The sequence below is a fragment of the Macrobrachium rosenbergii genome, chromosome 4 (assembly GCF_040412425.1).
Source record: "Macrobrachium rosenbergii isolate ZJJX-2024 chromosome 4, ASM4041242v1, whole genome shotgun sequence".
Taxonomy (NCBI): domain Eukaryota; kingdom Metazoa; phylum Arthropoda; class Malacostraca; order Decapoda; family Palaemonidae; genus Macrobrachium; species Macrobrachium rosenbergii.
The window spans coordinates 23,240,043-23,262,500 of record NC_089744.1 but is presented as its reverse complement, the minus strand read 5'-3'; positions in this window follow the sequence as shown (position 1 = coordinate 23,262,500).

Genomic DNA, 22,458 nt, shown 5'->3' with positions numbered 1-22,458 from the left:
AACTTTAACCTTAAATAAAATCAAAACTACTGAGGCTAGAGGGCTGCAATTTGGTATGTTTGATGATTGGATGGTGGATAACCAACATACCAATTTGCAGCCCTCTAGCCTCAGTAGTTTTCAAGATCTGAGGCCGGACAGGAAAAGTGCTGACGGACAGACAAAACCGGCGCAATAGTTTTCTTTTACAGAAACAAAAAAAAATCAACTATACCCCATCTATGGTGTTTAAAGAAAGCGGAACCTCGCTTCCCGAACAATAACATTCTACACCCTGAGACGCAAACGCCCCAAACGGCTCCCTCCCAGAGAGATTATATACTCTTTATTCGGCCAAAGGAATCCTTATTTGCATGTCTATACCACATAAAATTTAAGGGCCTTCTTCCGTCGAGGCACGGCCAACAGAAGTGGTATGTTTTCGATCCTATTAAGCGACGTCCGTAAAACACATTGATGTCAGCCGTAGTGATAGCAGTTTTACTCACTTGTGTCGGAGGCTGTAGGAAAGAGGGGGGCGTGCTATCTGTTAAATGAGAGACAGAGAGAGAGAGAGAGAGAGAGAGAGAGAGAGAGAGAGAGAGAGAGAGAGAGAGGCTTATGAAATTTACGAGTCAGGTTCTTATATGCACCGGCATATTCTCTCTCTCTCTCTCTCTCTCTCTCTCTCTCTCTCTCTCTCTCTCTCTCTCTTATATACAGTCTTCTTCTTCATATATATATATATATATATATATGTGTGTGTGTGTGTGTGTGTGTGTATATGTGTGTGTGTGTGTGTATAAAGACAAAATCCGCGAAGGAAAGAGAAACACTTTTTGGATTTTGTCTTTTATTTATATATTCATCACGTTCCATATTTTGTGATTCAGTTATACATACATATATATATACATGCATTATATATATATATGTATGTATGTATGTATGTATGTATGTATGTATGTATGTATGTATGTATGTATGTATGTATGTATGTATTGACATAAAGATATACCCCACTTTCTGACTCAAGTTGGGCAGCTCCCTTTATGATACACTCATACAAAGGACAAATACACAAACACTTTCAGTCAAGTGTTTTATGAAAGTGTATACTAACACTGACCTGCTCCTATCTCATGCAATTATGAAGTGTTCAGACTTCAAGTCAAGCAACAATAATCAACTTAGATTTCAAGAGACCAAAAAAAACTACACGTACTCATATACTCAATCCCTTAAGGATATATGTATGTATATATAATCAGAAAGCTACAAACGTCCTTTAATATCCAATTCGCTCTACCTCGGAAATAATATATTTTGTGGCCGACTGGGTTAGTGCGTCCCTGTAGTCCTGAGTCCTCGTCCGTCGCTGGTTCGACCCCACGGGACGGTGGACTTATTATCAACTAAAAAATTCCCCTTCGGTAACATATATGAAAATATATTATTTCCGAGGTAGAGCGAATTGGATATTAAAGGACGTTTGTAGCTTTCTGATTGTATATGAATCACGGTGATGTGATAAATAGTCGTATGTATATATGTACATGTATTTATGTGTGCATGCTACACACCTGCTGACAGGTGTGAAATGTCAAGGTGAGCGTTCCGTTTCTCTGGTGTAAAGAAATTGCTTTCTTTAATTTCTTTAAGCCAGGAAAATTCAGTGACAATAATATATATTATTGTGTGTGCGTCCGCAGAGAGAGAGAGAGAGAGAGAGAGAGAGAGAGAGAGAGAGAGAGAGAGAGAGAGGGAAGGAAAAGTCAGTAACAACAATTTATCATTGTGTGTTTGCAGAGAGAGAGAGAGAGAGAGAGAGAGAGAGAGAGAGAGAGAGAGAGAGAGAGAGAGAAGGAAAAGTCAGTAACATCAATATACAATGATGTGTGTGTACAGGGGAGAGAGAGAGAGAGAGAGAGAGAGAGAGAGAGAGAGAGAGAGAGAGAGAGAGAGAGAGAGAGAGAGAGAGACTGTTATACTCACAAAAATTATGCCAAATAACCAGACTAATATATAGCAAATCCTAAAGATATTTTAATGCAACGAGAGAGAGAGAGAGAGAGAGAGAGAGAGAGAGAGAGAGAGAGAGAGAGAGAGAGAGAGAGAGAGAGATTATTAAACTCACAAAAATTATGCCAAATAACCAGGCTAATATATAGCAAATCCTAAAGATATTTTAACGCAGCGAGAGAGAGAGAGAGAGAGAGAGAGAGAGAGAGAGAGAGAGAGAGAGAGAGAGAGAGAGAGAGAGAGAGAGAGATTGTTAAACTCACAAAAATTATGCCAAATAACCAGACTAATATATAGCAAATCCTAAAGATATTTTAACGCAGCGAGAGAGAGAGAGAGAGAGAGAGAGAGAGAGATTGTTAAACTCACAAAAATTATGCCAAATAACCAGGCAAATATATAGCAAATCCTAAAGATATTTTAACGCAGCGAGAGAGAGAGAGAGAGAGAGAGAGAGAGAGAGAGAGAGAGAGAGAGAGAGAGAGAGAGAGAGAGAGAGAGATTGTTAAACTCACAAAAATTATGCCAAATAACCAGACTAATATATAGCAAATCCTAAAGATATTTTAACGCAGAGAGAGAGAGAGAGAGAGAGAGAGAGAGAGAGAGAGAGAGAGAGAGAGAGAGAGAGAGAGAGAGAGAGAGAGATTGTTAAACTCACAAAAATTATGATAAATAGCCAGGCTAATATATAGCAAATCCTAAAGATATTTTAACGCAGCGAGAGAGAGAGAGAGAGAGAGATTGTTAAACTCACAAAAATTATGCCAAATAACCAGGCTAATATATAGCAAATCCTAAAGATATTTTAACGCAGCGAGAGAGAGAGAGAGAGAGAGAGAGAGAGAGAGAGAGAGAGAGAGAGAGAGAGATTGTTAAACTCACAAAAATTATGCCAAATAACCAGACTAATATATAGCAAATCCTAAAGATATTTTAACGCAGCGAGAGAGAGAGAGAGAGAGAGAGAGAGAGAGAGAGAGAGAGAGAGAGAGAGAGAGAGAGAGAGATTGTTAAACTCACAAAAATTATGCTAAATAGCCAGGCTAATATATAGCAAATCCTAAAGATATTTTAACGCAGCGAGAGAGAGAGAGAGAGAGAGAGAGAGAGAGAGAGAGAGAGAGAGAGAGAGAGATTAAACTCACAAAATTATGCCAAATAACCAGGCTAATATATAGCAAATCCTAAAGATATTTTAACGCAAAGAGAGAGAGAGAGAGAGAGAGAGAAATTGTTAAACTCACAAAAATTATGCCAAATAACCAGGCTAATATATAGCAAATCCTAAAGATATTTTAACGCAGCGAGAGAGAGAGAGAGAGAGAGAGAGAGAGAGAGAGAGAGAGAGAGAGAGAGAGAGAGAGAGAGAGAGAGAGAGAGAGGCAGTACTAGGAACGCAACGAGTATCATAAAGCTGGCCATAATCGAGAATGAGGGCTTGGCATCATCAGTGCCAGGAAGCTATGTCGAGAGTCATTAAAAGTAAGCCCTTTGTCTACCCTCAAACAAAGCTTCGACTTGACGTTTTCATTTGCAGTTTTTGTGTTTGTGCTATTGTTTGTACTTCTCACTTCCCTCTCCTTCCCTCACCCCCTGGCGTTTTCCTCGCGTTCCTCACTTGTTTACTTCTCTCGTCTGGGTAATTTTCTTCTTACTACTTTTTTCAATGCTGCCTAGGGCCTTTTGGGAGGAGTGAAATCAACAAAAATCCCTCCAAAAATCCCTCAGAATTCTAACAGCCTTCAGCTACTTGCAGGTTGAAATATAGCAATAATCTTGCAACAGATTTTGTGTAGATCACATGATAAGTTTGACAGGCAATGTAATTAATATTTTCTCATAATAATTTAGAGAGCAAAGATTGTTTCTGTATGTATATTTAAGTATTTTCCTTTCTGTAAGCTCAGACCCGCTTATCACAAAGCAATTTCTGAGTGCCTATATGTGTATGGTAATTTTCCTCTTTCCTTTTTTATTTTTTTTTTTTTTTAGAATTTGATGAAATAGGACATTCTTAGTTTTAAGTCTGTTCAGGAAAATGTATTCTTTAAAAATAGAAGAAAAAAAATTACTCAGTTTTCTTATCAATTTCTGCGTATCATTTGATGAATGTAACGTCTAAGAGTATTGACAAGCATATATTACAATTTTATGTTCATTTTAATAAAAGTTATTTATTTCTGGTGCCAATTACCATTTCGTATAAATCATTCTGTCAATCAGTCAGCCTTCTTGAGCCACCTATCTCTGTTTTACAGTGTACTAAGAGAGTCCCCGTAGTCGGGTAGTGCCGTCAGTGCTCCTCACGTGGTGTACTGTAGGCATTACTAAAGGGTGTTTGCAGCATCCCTCTGGGACTCGGCTGCACCAGTTTTTGAGCATTTTACTTTACTCCCATTCACGTTTCTTTCCTTCAGCCTTGCTGTCCAACCTCTCTAGCTGTTATTTCTCAGTGCAATTGTGGCGCTTTCTCCCAATTCCACCTTTGGATCCTTGTACGTCATCTCATTTATTTTCTACATCTCTTTATCTTGTTATATTAAATTTCGTAAATCAATCAATCGAGAGAGAGAGAGAGAGAGAGAGAGAGAGAGAGAGAGAGAGAGAGAGAGAGAGATAAAAGAAGTCCTTCACTGTAGCAATTCCAATTTCATCGACATCCATCAAGCTTCTCTCTCTCTCTCTCTCTCTCTCTCTCTCTCTCTCTCTCTCTCTCTCTCTCTCTCTCTCTCCCTCCCTCCGCTGTCACTTGTGGCTTCCATTTTTCATTCACAGAAAGAAATTAAAAAGTGGTTCAATTACTTTTTCCAGTTTTTTTTTTATTTGACTTTTAGAATGTCATTTTCTTGATAGTTTTAGTTTCATTAGTAAGCGATACGTTTGCGTAAATCAAAGAGGTTGGTGTTTTATATATATATATATATATATATATATATATATATATATATATATATATATATATATATATATATATATATATATATATAACTAAATAGTTCAGCTTTCCTGTTACTTGAAATTTTCCCAATACCAAAAACACCAGCCATTGCTTTATATATATGTATCGTCCATTCATAAATATAAAACTAGCTAGAAAACAGAAAATTCAGTATAAAGGAACGCCAAAAAACGGAAAAAAGTAAGTGAAGAACTTTTATATATACAGTATATAGTATATATATACATATATAAATATATATTATATATGTCTATATATATATATATATATATATATATATATATATATATATATATATATATATATATATATATATATATATATATATATGACTGCTAAATGCGTCACATCATAGTTGTGACTTCCACCACTATGCTCTTATGTCAATAAAGCTATAATTACTCATATGAATATGAATAAACAACTCTACAAAAAAACTTACTGAGAGAGAGAGAGAGAGAGAGAGAGAGAGAGAGAGAGAGAGAGAGAGAGAGAGAGAGAGAGAGAGAGACTGTCTCGTTCGTTCAATCCGAATTCACTAAAAGGTGGGCCACCAACCCAGGTATAAAATGGACAGCCATTGATGGAAGCCTCTGGAGAGCTAATAGCAAATCCATTAGCATGGTGGCCTATTGAGAGGTACTGCCCAATATTGTTCCTCAATGGCGTTTACAGTTCAGAGGGGGAAAATACCTTCCCTACAATTGAATATATTTATTTATTTGTTTATCAATTTGTTAGCTTATTTCTTTTCTAATAACTGATTCCTCCTTCTTGTGTTACCTATAACTTTCTGTTCTTGCAAATGACCACTATATTCTTTGGAGGCTTGATTTTCTCTTTTAAAAACTGATCTCTCTCTCTCTCTCTCTCTCTCTCTCTCTCTCTCTCTCTCTCTCTCTCTCTCTCTCTCTCTCTCTCTCTCTCTCCCTTGTGGCTTCCATTTTTCATTCACAGAAAGAAATTAAAAAATGGTTCAATTACTTTTTCTATTTTTATTATTTTTTTTTTGCTTTTATAATGTCATTTTCTTACTAGTTTTGGTTTTATCAGTAAGCGATGCGTTTTCGTAAATCAAAGAGGGTGGTGTTATATATTTATGTATATATATATATATATATATATATATATATATATATATATATATATATATATATATATATATATATATGTGTGTGTGTGTGTGTGTGTGTGTGTGTGTGTGTGTTTGTATATACACATATATTTCCTGTTACCTTCTAATACTTCTTGCAAATGAACACCAAAATATTCTATGGAAGCCTGAATTTCCAGTCAATGGTCCCAGCTTGTTCCATAGGAATAGGGTTCGTCCTCTTCTGAATAATAATAATAATAATAATAATAATAATAATAATAATAATAATAATAATAATAATAATAATAATAATAATAATAACGTGAGTCTTGAAATGGAGAAACAAATCCAAAACATATTTAAAAATAAATTGATTGCAAAGGGGAATCGAAAAGAATCCCGCAAGCTCTCTGTATAGATTTATTTCTAAGTATATTTGTACGCATACGTAACTGTGTATTAGTTTCGCCAATAATAATAATAATAATAATAATAATAATAATAATAATAATAATAATAATAATAATAATAATAATAATTATGGCTATTTTTCCCTTAAACCCAGATATGAACATTTATTTAACTTCATGAAAAAAGGTTATTGGGAGTTATGGGTTATATAACTGCATATAAAATTTTTTCACAGATTCTTTCATCAGACTATTATACATATGAAGGTATACATATATACATATAAATATTATATATATGTATGTATAATCAACACACAATCACGTGTGGAATAGAAATAAATTTCTGACTCACATCAGGATCGAACCCAGGAAAACATGCTAGTATGCAAGGCAGTTAGCCTGCCCAGGCAAAGCCTTAGGCACAGTGGTACTTACTGTAGGTTCCAACTTCTTTATGACTTGTGTGGCTTGGTTGGCAGCGGTCTTGTCTTTCAGTTGAAAGACCTGGGGTCGACCCTGATGTAGGTCGGAAATTAATATGTATATGAAAGGCTTGATAAACCAATTTCCAAAAATTTACACGACCGTTGTAAGAAAAGTGCTGTTTCCTTCAATGACAAGGGTCCAATTATTCTTACTTTTCATTCACCGGTGGTATGTTTGTATGCGTATGTGTGTGTGTGTATTTGTGTACGTGTGTGTCTGTGTGTGTGTGTCAGGGCATGAGTACGAAGGAAAAGCTATCGCAATTATCTCGGAAGATTATTCCTTTGATGTGTCTCCGAAGACTGGCGCGAATCTCGGGGGAAATTTCATTTGTAAATGGCATCAGAAACTTATTTTCTCAGAATTAAGCCGATGTGAATGATCTCTCTCTCTCTCGGTGAAGTCCGCTTTTTTTTTTTTTTTCAAAGTCTTAAAATCGAAAGGACGATTAAAAGTCTGGTTAAGCTTTTTTTTTTTTTTTTGGATTAGAACTTCAAAGGTTCAAGCGAAGATGCAATATATTACTGCCCTGAAACGATTCTCCTTGTGCTTTTAATAATTTTTATTTGCATTTTTATGTATTCGTTTATTAATTTGTTCGTTTGTCTTTGCTTTGGGATAACTGATCCTTTCTTTCTGTAATTTTTTGTAATCTTTTCTCAATTTTTTTTTCAAGTGAAAACCACATTCTTTGGAAGCTTTAATTTCGTTACATTATTTTGTGAAACAATCTTTTATATATATATATATATATATATATATATATATATATATAGTACTTATATTAGGTATGTGTGTGTGTTTACATTCAAAATCTAACAATCATTTCTGAAAGGTATACCTCCATGTGTAATAGCCCCAAAACGTATCTGAATTTGAGAGACGTCGAAAATCACAAACAGTTGCATAAAATACTTCCAAATTCTTAAGCACTGAATAATTCTCTATATCAGGCGTAAGGACATGCATGCTCTGTAGCAGTCGTGGAGTAACAAACAAACAAACAAACACACACACACACAAAATACGACTACAGAGTCAATCAAACAACACTTAACACAATTAACTCACTTTCCCTCGCAGAAAGAAGCAATATCTTCTTCCCACCGCTCTTCAACAGAAATCAAATCACAGTCGTAAAGGAAATTTACGAGGCAGCGAGACCCAAATTCCCAGCCAAAGCTGAGAGAAGTTATACTGAGCTGAAAAAGCCTTTAGAAGGATCGCGAAGAAACTTCACAATAAGTAGGACTTCCAGGCTTACTTACGGAGTCAGGATGTCCCCAGGAAGTCACTCGAGAATGTGAATAGGCATATTTTTATCCCCTCGCGCTTTGAAATATACATTCAGGGATGTTTTTACGTCAACTTCCGCCAGTTTCCATAGGCCTAATGCCAGGCCTAAGACCTCTGTGTCGTATAGTAGCCTGGGAAGCGTTTAGCATCACGCGAACTTGTTTGCTTTCTGTAAAAGAAAACGATTGTGCCGGCTTTGTCTGTCCGTCCGCACTTTATGCTGTCCGCACTTTTTCTTTCCGCCCTCAGATCTTAAAAACTACTGAGGCTAGAGGGCTGCAGATTGGTATGTTGAACATCCACCCTCTAATCATCAAAAATACCAAATTGCACCCCTCTAGCCTCTATCATTTTTATTTCATTTAAAGTTAAAGTTAGCCATGATCGTGCTTCTGGCAACGCTATAGGACATGGGCCGCGGCTTATACAGCATTATACCGAGACCACCGAAAGATAGATCTATTTTCGGTGGCCTTCATTATACGCTGTAGCGGCTGTACAGAAAACTCGATTGCGCCGGCATATTTTACTTGTTTTTTCATTGTTTACAGTTTTAGTATCGTAAATAGGTGGGTCTATTTTTCGTTGAATCATCTAAAGCGTCTTCTGATTTTCTCATTAATTTTGGTGTATCCTTCTTAAATGAGGTGTTACATTTTGATACCAAGTCCAATAAGTGTCCATTCTAAAACTTACGAAAATGCATCATTCTTACGAGAGTATTGAGAAGGAAGAGGTTTAAAAGAAAAAAATTTTTTTTTTTTTTTTTGCCACCTTCTAAGTACTTTTAAACAAAGAACAATGTCTGTTTTTTTCTGCCATAACTCGCGATTCTCGTAAATATTGAAGAAAAGATAATAACATATTCCCGACAGTTCAAATCCGACAATGTCTAAATTTTGCATACCCTAAAAATCATTTACCCCTGCGTCTAAACAGTCCTGGTTCCCATAACATTCTCCAATGTTCTTGAGTATTAATCATTTCTATTTTGCCTGACCTTAATCTCTTCTGATTTGCCTGACCTTAACCTCTTCTGTTTTGCCTGACCTTAATCTCTCCTGTTTTGCCTGACCTTAATCTCTTCTGTTTTGCCTGACCTTAATCTCTCCTGTTTTACCTGACCTTAATCTTTCCTGTTTTGCCTGACCTTAATCTCTTCTGTTTTGCCTGACCTTACCCTCTCTGTTTTGCCTGATCTTAATCTCCTCTGTTTTGCCAGACCTTAATCTCTCCTGTTTTGCCTGACCTGAATCTCTTCTGTTTTGCCTGACCTTAATCTCTCCTGTTTTGCCTGACCTTAATCTCTTCTGTTTTGCCTGACCTTAATCTCTTCTATTTTGCCTGACCTTAATCTCTTCTGTTTTGCCTGACCTTAATCTCTTCTGTTTTGCCTGACCTTAACCTCTCCTGTTTTGCCTGACCTTAATCTCTTCTGTTTTGCCTGACCTTAATCTCTTCTGTTTTGCCTGACCTTAACCTCTCCTGTTTTGCCTGACGTTAATCTCTTCTGTTTTGCCTGATTCTGTTTTGCCTGACCTTAATCTCTTCTGTTTTGCCTGATTCTGTTTTGCCTGACGTTAATCTCTTCTGTTTTGCCTGATTCTGTTTTGCCTGACCTTAATCTCTTCTGTTTTGCCTGACCTTAACCTCTCCTGTTTTGCCTGACGTTAATCTCTTCTGTTTTGCCTGATTCTGTTTTGCCTGACCTTAATCTCTTCTGTTTTGCCTGACCTTAATCTCTTCTGTTTTGCCTGACCTTAACCTCTCCTGTTTTGCCTGACGTTAATCTCTTCTGTTTTGCCTGACCTTAATCTCTTCTGTTTTGCCTGACCTTAATCTCTTCTGTTTTGTCTGACCACCATATGCAAATGATGCCATCGACAGAGACGATAATCTAAGATCTATGCTTTCTCCTTAAACGATTTAAATCAGTTTAGCGTTTATAATCTGAGCTGCTATCATTAAAATGCAAATTCTCTCATTGATCATAGTTTACGTAACATACACATCATTAATAGAAAGGATAATGGGAATGAATAAGTACTTAGGGTGTTAAGGTTTCCCGTTTTGGTCTCTCTTTTGAGCGAGAATTCTTACGTTACATTTTGTGACGGGGTTTTCTGTGAGGAAAGAGAGAGAGAGAGAGAGAGAGAGAGAGAGAGAGAGAGAGAGAGAGAGAGAGAGAGAGAGAGAGAGAGAGAGAGAGAGAATTTAAGCAACTTAGGAAACTAGAGAGAAAGGGGGAAGAAATTTATGCAGTTCAGGAGAGAGAGAGAGAGAGAGAGAGAGAGAGAGAGAGAGAGAGAGAGAGAGAGAGAGAGAGAGGGGGAGAGAGGGGGCAGTCTAAGCAACTGTGGAGAGGGAGAGATTTAAGCAACTGAAAAGGAGAGAAAGAAATTTATGTATATAAGAGAGAGAGAGAGAGAGAGAGAGAGAGAGAGAGAGAGAGAGAGAGAGAGAGAGAGAGAGAGAAATCATGCATATAAGAGAGAGAGAGAGAGAGAGAGAGAGAGAGAGAGAGAGAGAGAGAGAGAGAGAGATAAAATACGTAAGAAATTATAAGAGACATACAGACAGATTTCAGTACCCCAGGCTCTTTATAATACAATATATCATTTGTAGCAAGATTTACTCCATTCACCCTATCAATCATCCAAATCTTCATCATACCCTACTGTTCACAGACTCTAGTAACGAGACCACCGCATACCAAGTCTCGAGCATTTTACCACTTTTCAAATTACAGCGCTTGATTTTTTATACTCCGTTCTGTCTCTTCTCTGCAACATGCATTTCAAAAACTTGATATTTCTCCCTTTCTCTCTTCCTCTCTTGTTTCTTTTCATCTACGTCTTTCTCATTTTTTTTTTTTAACTCTGTTTCCTGCCGAAGTTGTTCTTTCTTTTTGTTTTACCTCTTTGTTACTGCGAGACTTTCGTCCTCCTTCCTCCCCCATGCAGGAAATTTGTTTTCTTTCGTTGCTCCTGACTTTTACGAATTCCCTTCCAACTGCTGTTGTGGTTTTAGGTCTGGTTCTCTCGGTTCGTCCTGTGGCGGTTTGCGAATGGAGCAGTGCAAGTTTTTAGTTTTCTGTAAAAGAAAACTATTGTGCCGGCTTTGTCTGTCCGTCCGTACTTTTTCTGTCCGCCCTCGGATCTTAAAAACTACTGAGGCTAGAGGGCTGCAAATTGGTATGTTGGTCATCCACCCTCCTGTCTTCAAACGTGCCAAATTTCAGCCCTCTAGCGTCAGTAGTTTTTATTTTATTCGAGGTTAAAGTTAGCCATAACCGTGCTTCTGGCAAAGATACAGGCCACCACCGTATCGTGGTTAAAGTTTTATGGGTCGCGGCTCATACGGTATTATACCGAAACCACCAAAAGATAGATCTATTTTCGGTGGCCTTGATTATACGCTGTACAGAAAACTTGATTGCGCCGAAGTTCCTTCGGCGCATTTTTTACTTGTTTTCCTTTTATTTTCATGATTTACGGCGCAAAAGCTTCATTTCTAAGTCTTGAATTATTTAATTTTGTAATTTTGGTCTTTTCTCTCCGTTCTCTATAATCAGATTTTTTCCGATTTGGTTGTTTTCTGTGTGAAATGTTTAATCCAAATAATTTTTTGGGTAAACAGAAGTTTCCCAAATAGTACGTTGTTATTTAGCATATATATATATATATATATATATATATATATATATATATATATATATATATATATATATATATATATATATATATATATACATATATATATATATATACATATATATATATATATATATATATATATATATATATATATGTATGTATATATATATATATATATATACATATAGGATATTTTAAGTATTATGTTCGAGGGAAAGGAAAAATAGAGAAAAAATGTAACACTGATAAAATGAAGAATAAAAAATGAAATTCTTAGCCTCATTTTTTTTGTGACATTCTGTCTTCTTATTGATTGATTGATTGATTGATTGAACATAGAATTTAGGCTAAAGTCCAAGCTCTGGGACTTATGAGGTCATTCAGCGCTGAAACGGAAATTGACAGTAAAAGATTTGAAAGGTACCACAGGAAGAAAACCTCTCAGCTGCACTATGGATCAAAGTAAGAAGAAAGAAAGAGAATATGAAAGGAGGTACTGTAAAAGGAACGAAAGGGGTTGCAGCTAGGGGCCTGAGGAAGGCAATATTTTTTTAATGCATATATTTACTGTTCAAAAAATGCAAGAAATCTGTATATTCTGCCATAACCATAAGTCCATTTACCTTACGAATATTTGTACATTAAAACTATGCAAAATATAATTAAAAGTTTTATATTAGATATTTTAACAAAATTGCCCTTAAGTGCTTAATGTTTATTCATTATTACAACAGCTATAGGGCGAACCGTTGTAGAATTTAATGAGGTATTGCTCTTGCATATAGAGTTAAAATTAAAATTATTTTATACTTCAATCTCGTTAACATCCTTTGAATCTGCAAACTTGTTCCAACTATTATTATTATTATTATTATTATTATTATTATTATTATTATTATTATTATTATTATTATTATTATTATTCAGATGATGAACCCTAGTCATATGGAACAAGCCCACTACAGGGGCCATTGACTTGAAATTCAAGCTTTCAAAGAATATTACAGTGTTCATTTGAAAGAAGTAACAGATTATTATTATTATTATTATTATTATTATTATTATTATTATTATTATTATTATTATTATTATTATTATTCAGAAGATAATCCACTATTCATGTGGCACAAGCCCACCAAAGAGGCCACTGACTTGGAATTCAAGAAATAATTGTTAATTTTATTATTATTATTATTATTATTATTATTATTATTATTATTATTATTATTATTATTATCATCATCCAGAAGATGAACCCTATTCATATGGAACAAGCCCACCACAGGGGCCACTGACCTGAAATTCAAAGTTCCAAAGAATATAGTGTTTATTTAAAAGAGATAAAGAGATTAAAAGATAAAGTAAAACGAAAGATAAAGTAAATACGAAGAGTAGAAACAAAAACAAACAAACGAAAGAGAGAACGACAGACAAAAAAAAAAAAAAAAAAACACAAAATAAAAACTCGCCACGCATTCTCCCCACGCAAACTATTCTCCGCCATTCAAAATCTCTTTCCAAGAAACGTGGAACAGGAAACACGCGCCTAACTGTGTTACGCATTCTCTCTCTCACGAACGTAGCTCACTCTTTCCTTCCGTTCGTCTTTCTGAATAATTCAGGAACGTGAATCCTGTTTAACCGAAGCCAGGAAGCACAGCCCACATTCGGATGCAAATTGGCCCGCTGGAACTTGCATTCAAAATGATACCGACTACATTCTTTCCACGAGATGGATACGAGTTATCAACGTAGATTAGAACATGGCCCAGATGCGAGAGTTTTGATGTTTTAGCATTATTATCGGGTTATTCATTAAGTTGTCAATTCATTTTTTTTTTTGTTTTTCTAATAATTGATCTCCTTCTCTCTGTATTTCCTTTTACCTTCTGTTACTTCTTTTTGATTAACACCTTATCTGTTGGAAGCTTGGATAATAATAATAATAATAATAATAATAATAATAATAATAATAATAATATAATAATAATAATAATAGTCTGTTTCGTCCTTCAAATGAACACTGTAATATTCTTTGAAAGCTTGAATTTCAAGTCAGTGGCCCCTGTGGTGGGCTTCATCATCTGAATAATAATAATAATAATAATGAAACGACCCTGTAACGAGGCTGTGATATCGAGATTTAAAAGCCACAGTAGTGTTAGAAATATTTGAGGCTTTTAATTCTCAATAATAATAATAATAATAATAATAATAATAATAATAATAATAATAATAATAATAATAATAATAATAATGATAATAATAATAATAATAATAATGGTTAAATATGTGTTTTCTCTTGATTTCTATAACTAGACCACTTTCTGTATTCTTTTGGATTCTTCAGCTAATTTGTGCTTATTTGCATATCCCCATAATCTCAATTGTCATAAATATTGTAGAGAATTGTCATGATTAAGAGAAATGCATGAACAAATTAGGTAGGAGATTTTAAACTTGCATTTTTTTAGAACATAAAAAAAACAACATGTAGTGATTCGCTTCCAAGAGGAAGCGTGTCTGTTTTTCAGGAAAGGGACTGTTCAGCTTCTCGAAGAAATAGATTACGTTGGTCGTGAAACCATAAGTCGATTTAATACCCCGTCGAATCTGCTGCACAGAAATCACTAACATGTTGCGTATTTGTATCATCATCATTGTTATTTATTAATAATTATTTATGATGCTTATTTGTTTATTATTATTTCAGTAGATGAAACCTATTCCCATGGAACAAGCACACCAAAGGGTCCACTGACTTGAAATTCTTCAAGCTTCCAAAGAATGTTGGTTTCAACCTCCCACCGCAGCAGACCCCACACTGCGGCAGTAACTGATCACGCTACAGAGCCAGTGATTTTCCATGCCCCTTGGGGAGACGCGAACCCCTGGGAACATCTGAGAGGGATGCCACAACCCCAGCCACCATAACAGGTTTCATACCAAATTTTAAGGAAAACAAGTAAAAAATGCGCCGAAGTTTCTCCGGCGCAATCGAGTTTTCCGTACAGCCGCTACAGCGTATAATCGAGGCCACCGAAAATAGATCTGTCTTTCGGTGGTCTCGGTATAATGCTATATGAGCCGCGACCCATGAAACTTAAACCGCGGCCCGGTGGTGGCCTGGTCTATATCGTTGCCAGAAGCACGATTATGGCTAACTTTAACCTTAAATAAGATAAAAACTACTGATGCTAGAGGGCTGCAATTTGGTATGTTTGATGACTGGAGGGTGGATGATCAACATACCAATTTGCAGCCTTCTAGCCTCAGTGGTTTTTAAGATCTGAGGGCGGACAGAAAAGATGCGGACGGACAGACAAAACTGGCTACAAAACAAACAAACATAGATGATCACTCTAAAAGAATAGCCATGGATGAGGGACTCCTCCTTTGTGCGAAGTTTGACAGAAATGTATTCAAGAATACCGGATTTAATGCAAACGTTAGTTTCATTTGTGAGAGAGAGAGAGGGAATTTTTATATTTATCCCTCTCCACAAAACTTATTGCCACCCTGCAATGAAACTACTCTCATGACAAGTTACCAATCTTCTGTGTATTAGACAGAGAGAGAGAGAGAGAGAGAGAGAGAGAGAGAGAGAGAGAGAGAGAGAGAGAGAAATTATTATATCGTTCCGCAAGGCTTATTGCCACCTGGCGATAAAACCACTCATGACCAGTTATCTATCTGTATATTAGCAAAAGAGAGAGAGAGAGAGAGAGAGAGAGAGAGAATTGTTTTCATATAACGTTCTACAAGAATTATTGCCACCCTGCAATGAAACCACTCATGACCAATTATCAATCTCCTGTATATGAGAGAGAGAGAGAGAGAGAGAGAGAATTATTATATCGTTCCACAAGACTCGTTGCACCTGCAATAAAACCACTCATGACCAATTATCGATCTCCTGTATATTAGAGAGAGAGAGAGAGAGAGAGAGAGAGAGAGAGGGGCGGGGGTTCTTTTTTACTAATCATCCCAACCATGAAACCTCTTGTGACCATCAATCAATCTTATCTATTATCTCAAGGTTTTTTCTCCCCATGATTCGAATTCTTCAGAAAACCTTTGGGGGGAAGGGGTAGGACCTTTTGTAGCTCTTCTAATGACGCTCCTCAACGGAATTAGTTGTGGGGGGGGGAGACCTGGGTTCATTGGAGATATATATAGGAGATATCTTTGTAAAGGGAGTTTGTCAGTAGAGGTACTGGTAGTCGAGAATGACATTTAATATTTTTCAGTTTATATCTATCCGTCTTTATTTATATATATATATATATATATATATATATATATATATATATATATATATATATATATATATATATATATATATATATATATATTAGAAATAATTTGGTATGTTTGATGATTGGAGAGTGGATGATCAACGTACCAATTTGCAGCCCTCTAGCCTCGGTAGTTTTTCAGATCTGAGGGCGGACAGAATAAAGTACGGACGGACAGACAAAGCCTGCACAGTAGTTTTCTTTACAGAAAACTAAAAATTGAGGAATATCGAAACCAGATCATCCTTTGGAAAATTTTGTAATTAAGGGAAGTGATAAGTCAGAAGATCTATTGTTTTGTACAAAGTCAGGGTGAAATATTATAGCCTGATATACTGCCCTGAAATGGAAAACTGCTGTATCTGCAAAATTTTCGAAATTGAGATATGCCACCTATTGGGCTCGTGAAACTAATACACAAGTTATTGGAGTTTCAGAATGATTCTTCAGTGCTTTATTTAGGGGGTCCCATTTGCAGTATCTGCAAAATTTTCGAAATTGAGATATGCCACCTACTGGACTCGTGAAATACTAGTACACAAGTTACTGCAGTTTCAGAATGATTCTTCAGTGCTTTATTTAGGGAGTCCCATTTGCAGTATCTGCAAAAGCAATAGTAAGGCAAGGGAAAACTGCAGCATCTACCATTTTGCTCACTTCTGTATTTTTGTAGGTACTGCAGTCTTCCACTTTAGGACAGTATAGTCGTACAGCCACATTGATAAAACATGGAGTCGCATGAATGTGGATATTTCAAGCTCAGATGTCTAAGGCGTTCTGTTCCCTTGAATTGTTTCCGAGTTTATTTTTCAGCAATAATGGTATCTTTCATGCTTACATTTATGCAGTTATTTCAGCTTTACTGCTTGCTTTTTACGCATTCTTTCCTTTTCTAATCATTGATCTCTTCTTTCTGCATTTCCTATTATTGTACCTTCTGTTACTTCTCTCTAATGAAGCTCATGTTCATTGGATACCTTCTGGTATTTTTTTCTGATGAACACCAAGTTCTTTGGAAGCTGAAATTCAAGTCATTGGCTCCTGTGGGCTTGTTCCATATGAATAGGGTTCATCTTCTTCTTCTGAATAATAATAATAATAATAATAATAATAATAATAATAATAATAATAATAATAATAATAATAATAAAAACCAGATTAATAATAATAATAATAATAATAATCATAATAATTAATAATAATAATTAATAATAATAATAATAATAATAATAATAATAATAATAATAATAATAATAATAATAATAATAATAATAGTAATAATAATAATAATAATAATAATATGTTCTACTTTTATTTAGAGAATGTATTTCCAGTGTTTTCTTAATGCTGTCTTTTATCCTGAGAACTTTCCTCTTTATTAGTTTTTTTTCCTGACAATTCCAGCTAAACGAAACTAATATTAGAACAACATAAATAATGGCTATTCCTTTTAGTAATCCCTTTTTCCAGCAGCTTATCCTCTAATGTTCAAATCCTCTTTACGAAAGAGTTCAATTTTACAACTGGGTGTAATGTCCGTGATTAATTTGAATAACATGAGCTGAAAGGTTTTTGCTTGATTTAACATGCAATGATGCTTCTAATGGTTAGTGTCGACGGTAGGAATATCAGCCTGCTTTAAGAGATTTCAGTAATTGCCAAATGTATTTTGACGTTGAATGAATAGAAGCTGGATTGTTATTATTATTATTTTTTTTTTCTATCACAGTCATCCTATTCGACTGGGTGGTTTTTATAGTGTGGGGTTCTGGGTTGCATCCTGCCTCCTTAGGAGTCCATCACTTTCTCACTATGTGCGCTGTTTCTAGCAGCACACTCTTCTGCGGGAGTCCTGGAGCTACTTCGGCATCTAGCTTTTCCAGATTTCTTCTCAGGGATCTTGGGATCGTGCCTAGTGTTCCTATGATTATGGGTACAATTTCCACTGGCATATTCCATAGCCTTCTTATTTCGATTTTTTCTCGTTCTCTCTTATCTACTCTGGTGTCCTATGGTATTGCGACATCAATAAGTGATACTTTCTTCTTGATTTTGTCAATTATTATTATTATATTATTATTATTATTATTATTATTATTATTATTATTATTATTATTATTATTATTATTATTATTATTATTATTATTATTATTCAGACGATGAACCCTATTCATATGGAACAAGCTCACCAAAGGGGCCATTGACTTTACTTGAAATGCAAGCTTCCAAAGAATATGGTGTTCACATGAAATTGGGAAAGTTACTTTATAAATGTGATAATCATAGTCACTTTTTCACTAATAAGTCCCTAATATCTTTCCCTGTACACTCTAGAAAGGGTAGATACGTATGGATATATCCATATATATATATATATATATATATATATATATATATATATATATATATATATATATATATATATATATATATGTATATATATATATATATAAATATAGTATATATATATTTCGTTTTAAACATCAGATACAGTAAATACTTGTGGGTCAATAGGACCACTTGAGCAGCGTCATAATGGCGTTCCCTGGACCATTTGCAATTCACTACGACTGACACCCCCATGTAGAAGGCCCCACTCACTCGGCCTTAGTGTCTCTCCTTTGTGGTCCCACTGTCATCTCATCATGTGCTCGCCTATCTCCATCTTCCAGGGAACCTTCAAGATTCAAAATTTTACATCTGAAGATATATTTAATTGTGACCCTATGTGACACGATTCTGTTTAATCTTATTCTAATTTTAGAGGTTCACAAGTCCACTGTGATTAGCTTTATTATAAGGTTCTGTTAACTTACATCTAAGTTTAGAGATTCTCCAATCCATTGTGGTTATCAACCCTGTAAGATCATGTTCAATCTTAAGATATTCTAGAGATTATGATCTCATATTGATTTGCTAGTGGCACTATTTGCTTTGTGAATTAACTTAAATACAGTGCCACGGAGCTAGCGGTTAAGCTCCTGTGTATATTTCTTCCGATATTTATATAAGTATACCTTATTAAGTCAGTCCTTGATTTCCCCTTAATCTCCATTGAAATTATCATTTAAAGTAGCGTTTAACTCTTTTTTTTTATTTTTACAATTGTGGCCCCTGGGTAGATGCTGTTAGAACTTGAGTAGGAAATAGAAGTTACGTTGCAGGCCACACATAAATATATATACATATATATATATATATATATATATATATATATATATATATATATATATATATATATATATATTTATATAGTATGTGTATATATATGTATACATATGTATATTATATAAATACATAATATATATATGAATATATATTCACACACACATATATATATATTGTGTTTTATAATATCATAAATGCTTTGTCCAACTTATTCTAAACCTCTTTGCAAACTACAGCCCTAGTTTATTTTTAAGGCAGTCCTGGCTATAGTCGCAGGAGACAAAACTTCGAATTATTTCCTGTTGTAAAAGTCCTGGAGTCTCGCTTTGCCCTTCCCCAGATAAAGCCTTCAGTTCGTGAGCTATGAAACGAACTTTGACCTGAGTTTACAAAATAAATAAAACGATCCCTGTGTCAGCAGTAGATGAGGCTAAGGTAAACAGTGTCAGTATGTCTGCCTTGTTGATTTATTTAATTTAATTTTATTGTAATTATTTAAGTTTTGTTATTATAGTTTTTTGTTTTCAAGATTGTATAATCAACATACCAATCTGCAGCCCTCTAGCCTCGGTAGTTTTTAAGATCTGAGGGCGGCAGGAAAAGTGCGGACGGACAGACAAAGCCGGCACAATAGTTTTCTTTTACAGAATGCTAAAAAACACAATGTTCCTTTAGATACGGCTTCTATCAAGCGTACGTACTGCCGGGGAAGTTTTTCTTAATGGTGATATAAGATATTATTATTATTATTATTATTATTATTATTATTATTATTATTATTATTATTATTATTATTATGATTTTTATTATTATTATTATTATTATTATTATTATTATTATTATTATTATTATTATTATTATTATTATTATTATTATTTGAAGGAAGTAGACCCTCTCTTAAACAGGTCTTATTGAAAAGGATAGCTGGATAAGATAAATTCGTATAATACAGCCATCCTTTTCAGTATTATTATTATTATTATTATTATTATTATTATTATATATATATATATATATATATATATATATATTTATATTTATATAGTATGTGTATATATATGTATACATATATATAAATATGTATATTATATAAATACATAATATATATATGAATATATATTCACACACATATATATATATTGTGTTTTATAATATCATAAATGCTTTGTCCAACTTATTCTAAACCTCTTTGCAAACTACAGCCCTAGTTTATTTTTAAGGCAGTCCTGGCTATAGTCGCAGGAGATAAAACTTCAAATTATTTCCTGTTGTAAAAGTTCTGGAGTCTCGCTTTGCCCTTCCCCAGATAAAGCCTTCAGTTCGTGAGCTCTGAAACGAACTTTGACCTGAGTTTACAAAATAAATAAAACGATCCCTGTGTCAGCAGTAGATGAGGCTAAGGTAAACAGTGTCAGTATGTCTGCCTTGTTGATTTATTTAATTTAATTTTATTGTAATTATTTAAGTTTTGTTATTATAGTTTTTTGTTTTCAAGATTGTATAATCAACATACCAATCTGCAGCCCTCTAGCCTCGGTAGTTTTTAAGATCTGAGGGCGGACAGGAAAAGTGCGGACGGACAGACAAAGCCGGCACAATAGTTTTCTTTTACAGAATGCTAAAAAACACAATGTTCCTTTAGATACGGCTTCTATCAAGCGTACGTACTGCCGGGGAAGTTTTTCTTAATGGTGATATAAGATATTATTATTATTATTATTATTATTATTATTATTATTATTATTATTATTATTATTATTCACTATTCATGTGGTACAACTAAAATAACCAAGAATACACTTTTCTTACCACTTATTCCTCACACCGTTGGACTGTGGAACAGTCTCCCTGGGAATGCTGTGCAATTAGAACCTCAAGAGTTTATGCGAAGATGCAATGCATTATTATCTTAAAACAATTCGCCATTGTATTTTCGTAGTTTACTTACATTTTTATCTGTTTATTTTCTAATCTGTTATTTTTTTCTTCTTTCTGCATTTCCTATTACCGCTAGCTACTTTAGTTAAATGAACACCATATTCTTTGGAACCTTGAATTTCGAGTCAGTGGCCCCTTTGGTGGGCTTGTTCTATATGAATAGTGGTTAATCTTCTGAATAATAATAATAATAATAATAATAATAATAATAATAATAATAATAGACCAGACGTGACGTTGATTGACAAAATCAAGAAGAAAGTAAATCTCACTGATGTCGGAGTACCTTGGGACACCAGAGTAGATGAGAAGGAAAGAGGAAAAAATTGAAAATATAGATAAGAAGGATATGGAACATGCCAGTGGAAATTGTACCCATAATCATAGGAACACTAGGCACGATCCCAAGATCCCTGTAAAAGAACCTGGAAAAACTAGAAGCCGAAGTAGCTCCAGGACTCATGCAGAAGAGTGTGCTACTAGAAACAGCGCACGTAGTGAGAAAAGTGATGGACTCCTAAGGAGGCAGGATGCAACCCGGAACCCCACACTATAAAAACCACCCAGTCGAATAGGATGACTGTGACAGACCCCCCAAAAATAGATAATAATAATAATAATAATAATAATAATAATAATAATAATAATAATAATAATAATAATAATAATAATAATACGTTTTATATCACCATTAAGGAAAACTTCCTTATCCGCACATACGGTAGATGGAAGCCATAACTAAAGGGAATATTGTGTGTTTTTTATATCTTGTTATTATCCAAAACACCCCCCTTTTTTATCTCGAAGCAGTCATATGTGGCTCCTTTATGACTTATTACTCATAAAAGCATTTGTGAGCCCAGCATAACAGCTGGTGAGGGTCTTTGAATAGGTGATTACCTTTTGCATTCTAAACCAGTATCCGGGTTTTGTCGTTCATTTTATTCTAAATTCTTCTACTTTCTAAAGTGTTAATTTGTTTATTTATTTATTATTAAATGCCGCGCAGGAAAATGTAGGTAATATTGTTTTATTTCTTCATTCGATTGAATTTTACTTTACAAAAATACGTTTCAGTGTGTCTTAATTTCGTTGATAATTACCAGATGAGTACAAAAAATTAAAAAAATTAAATTTTTGGTTA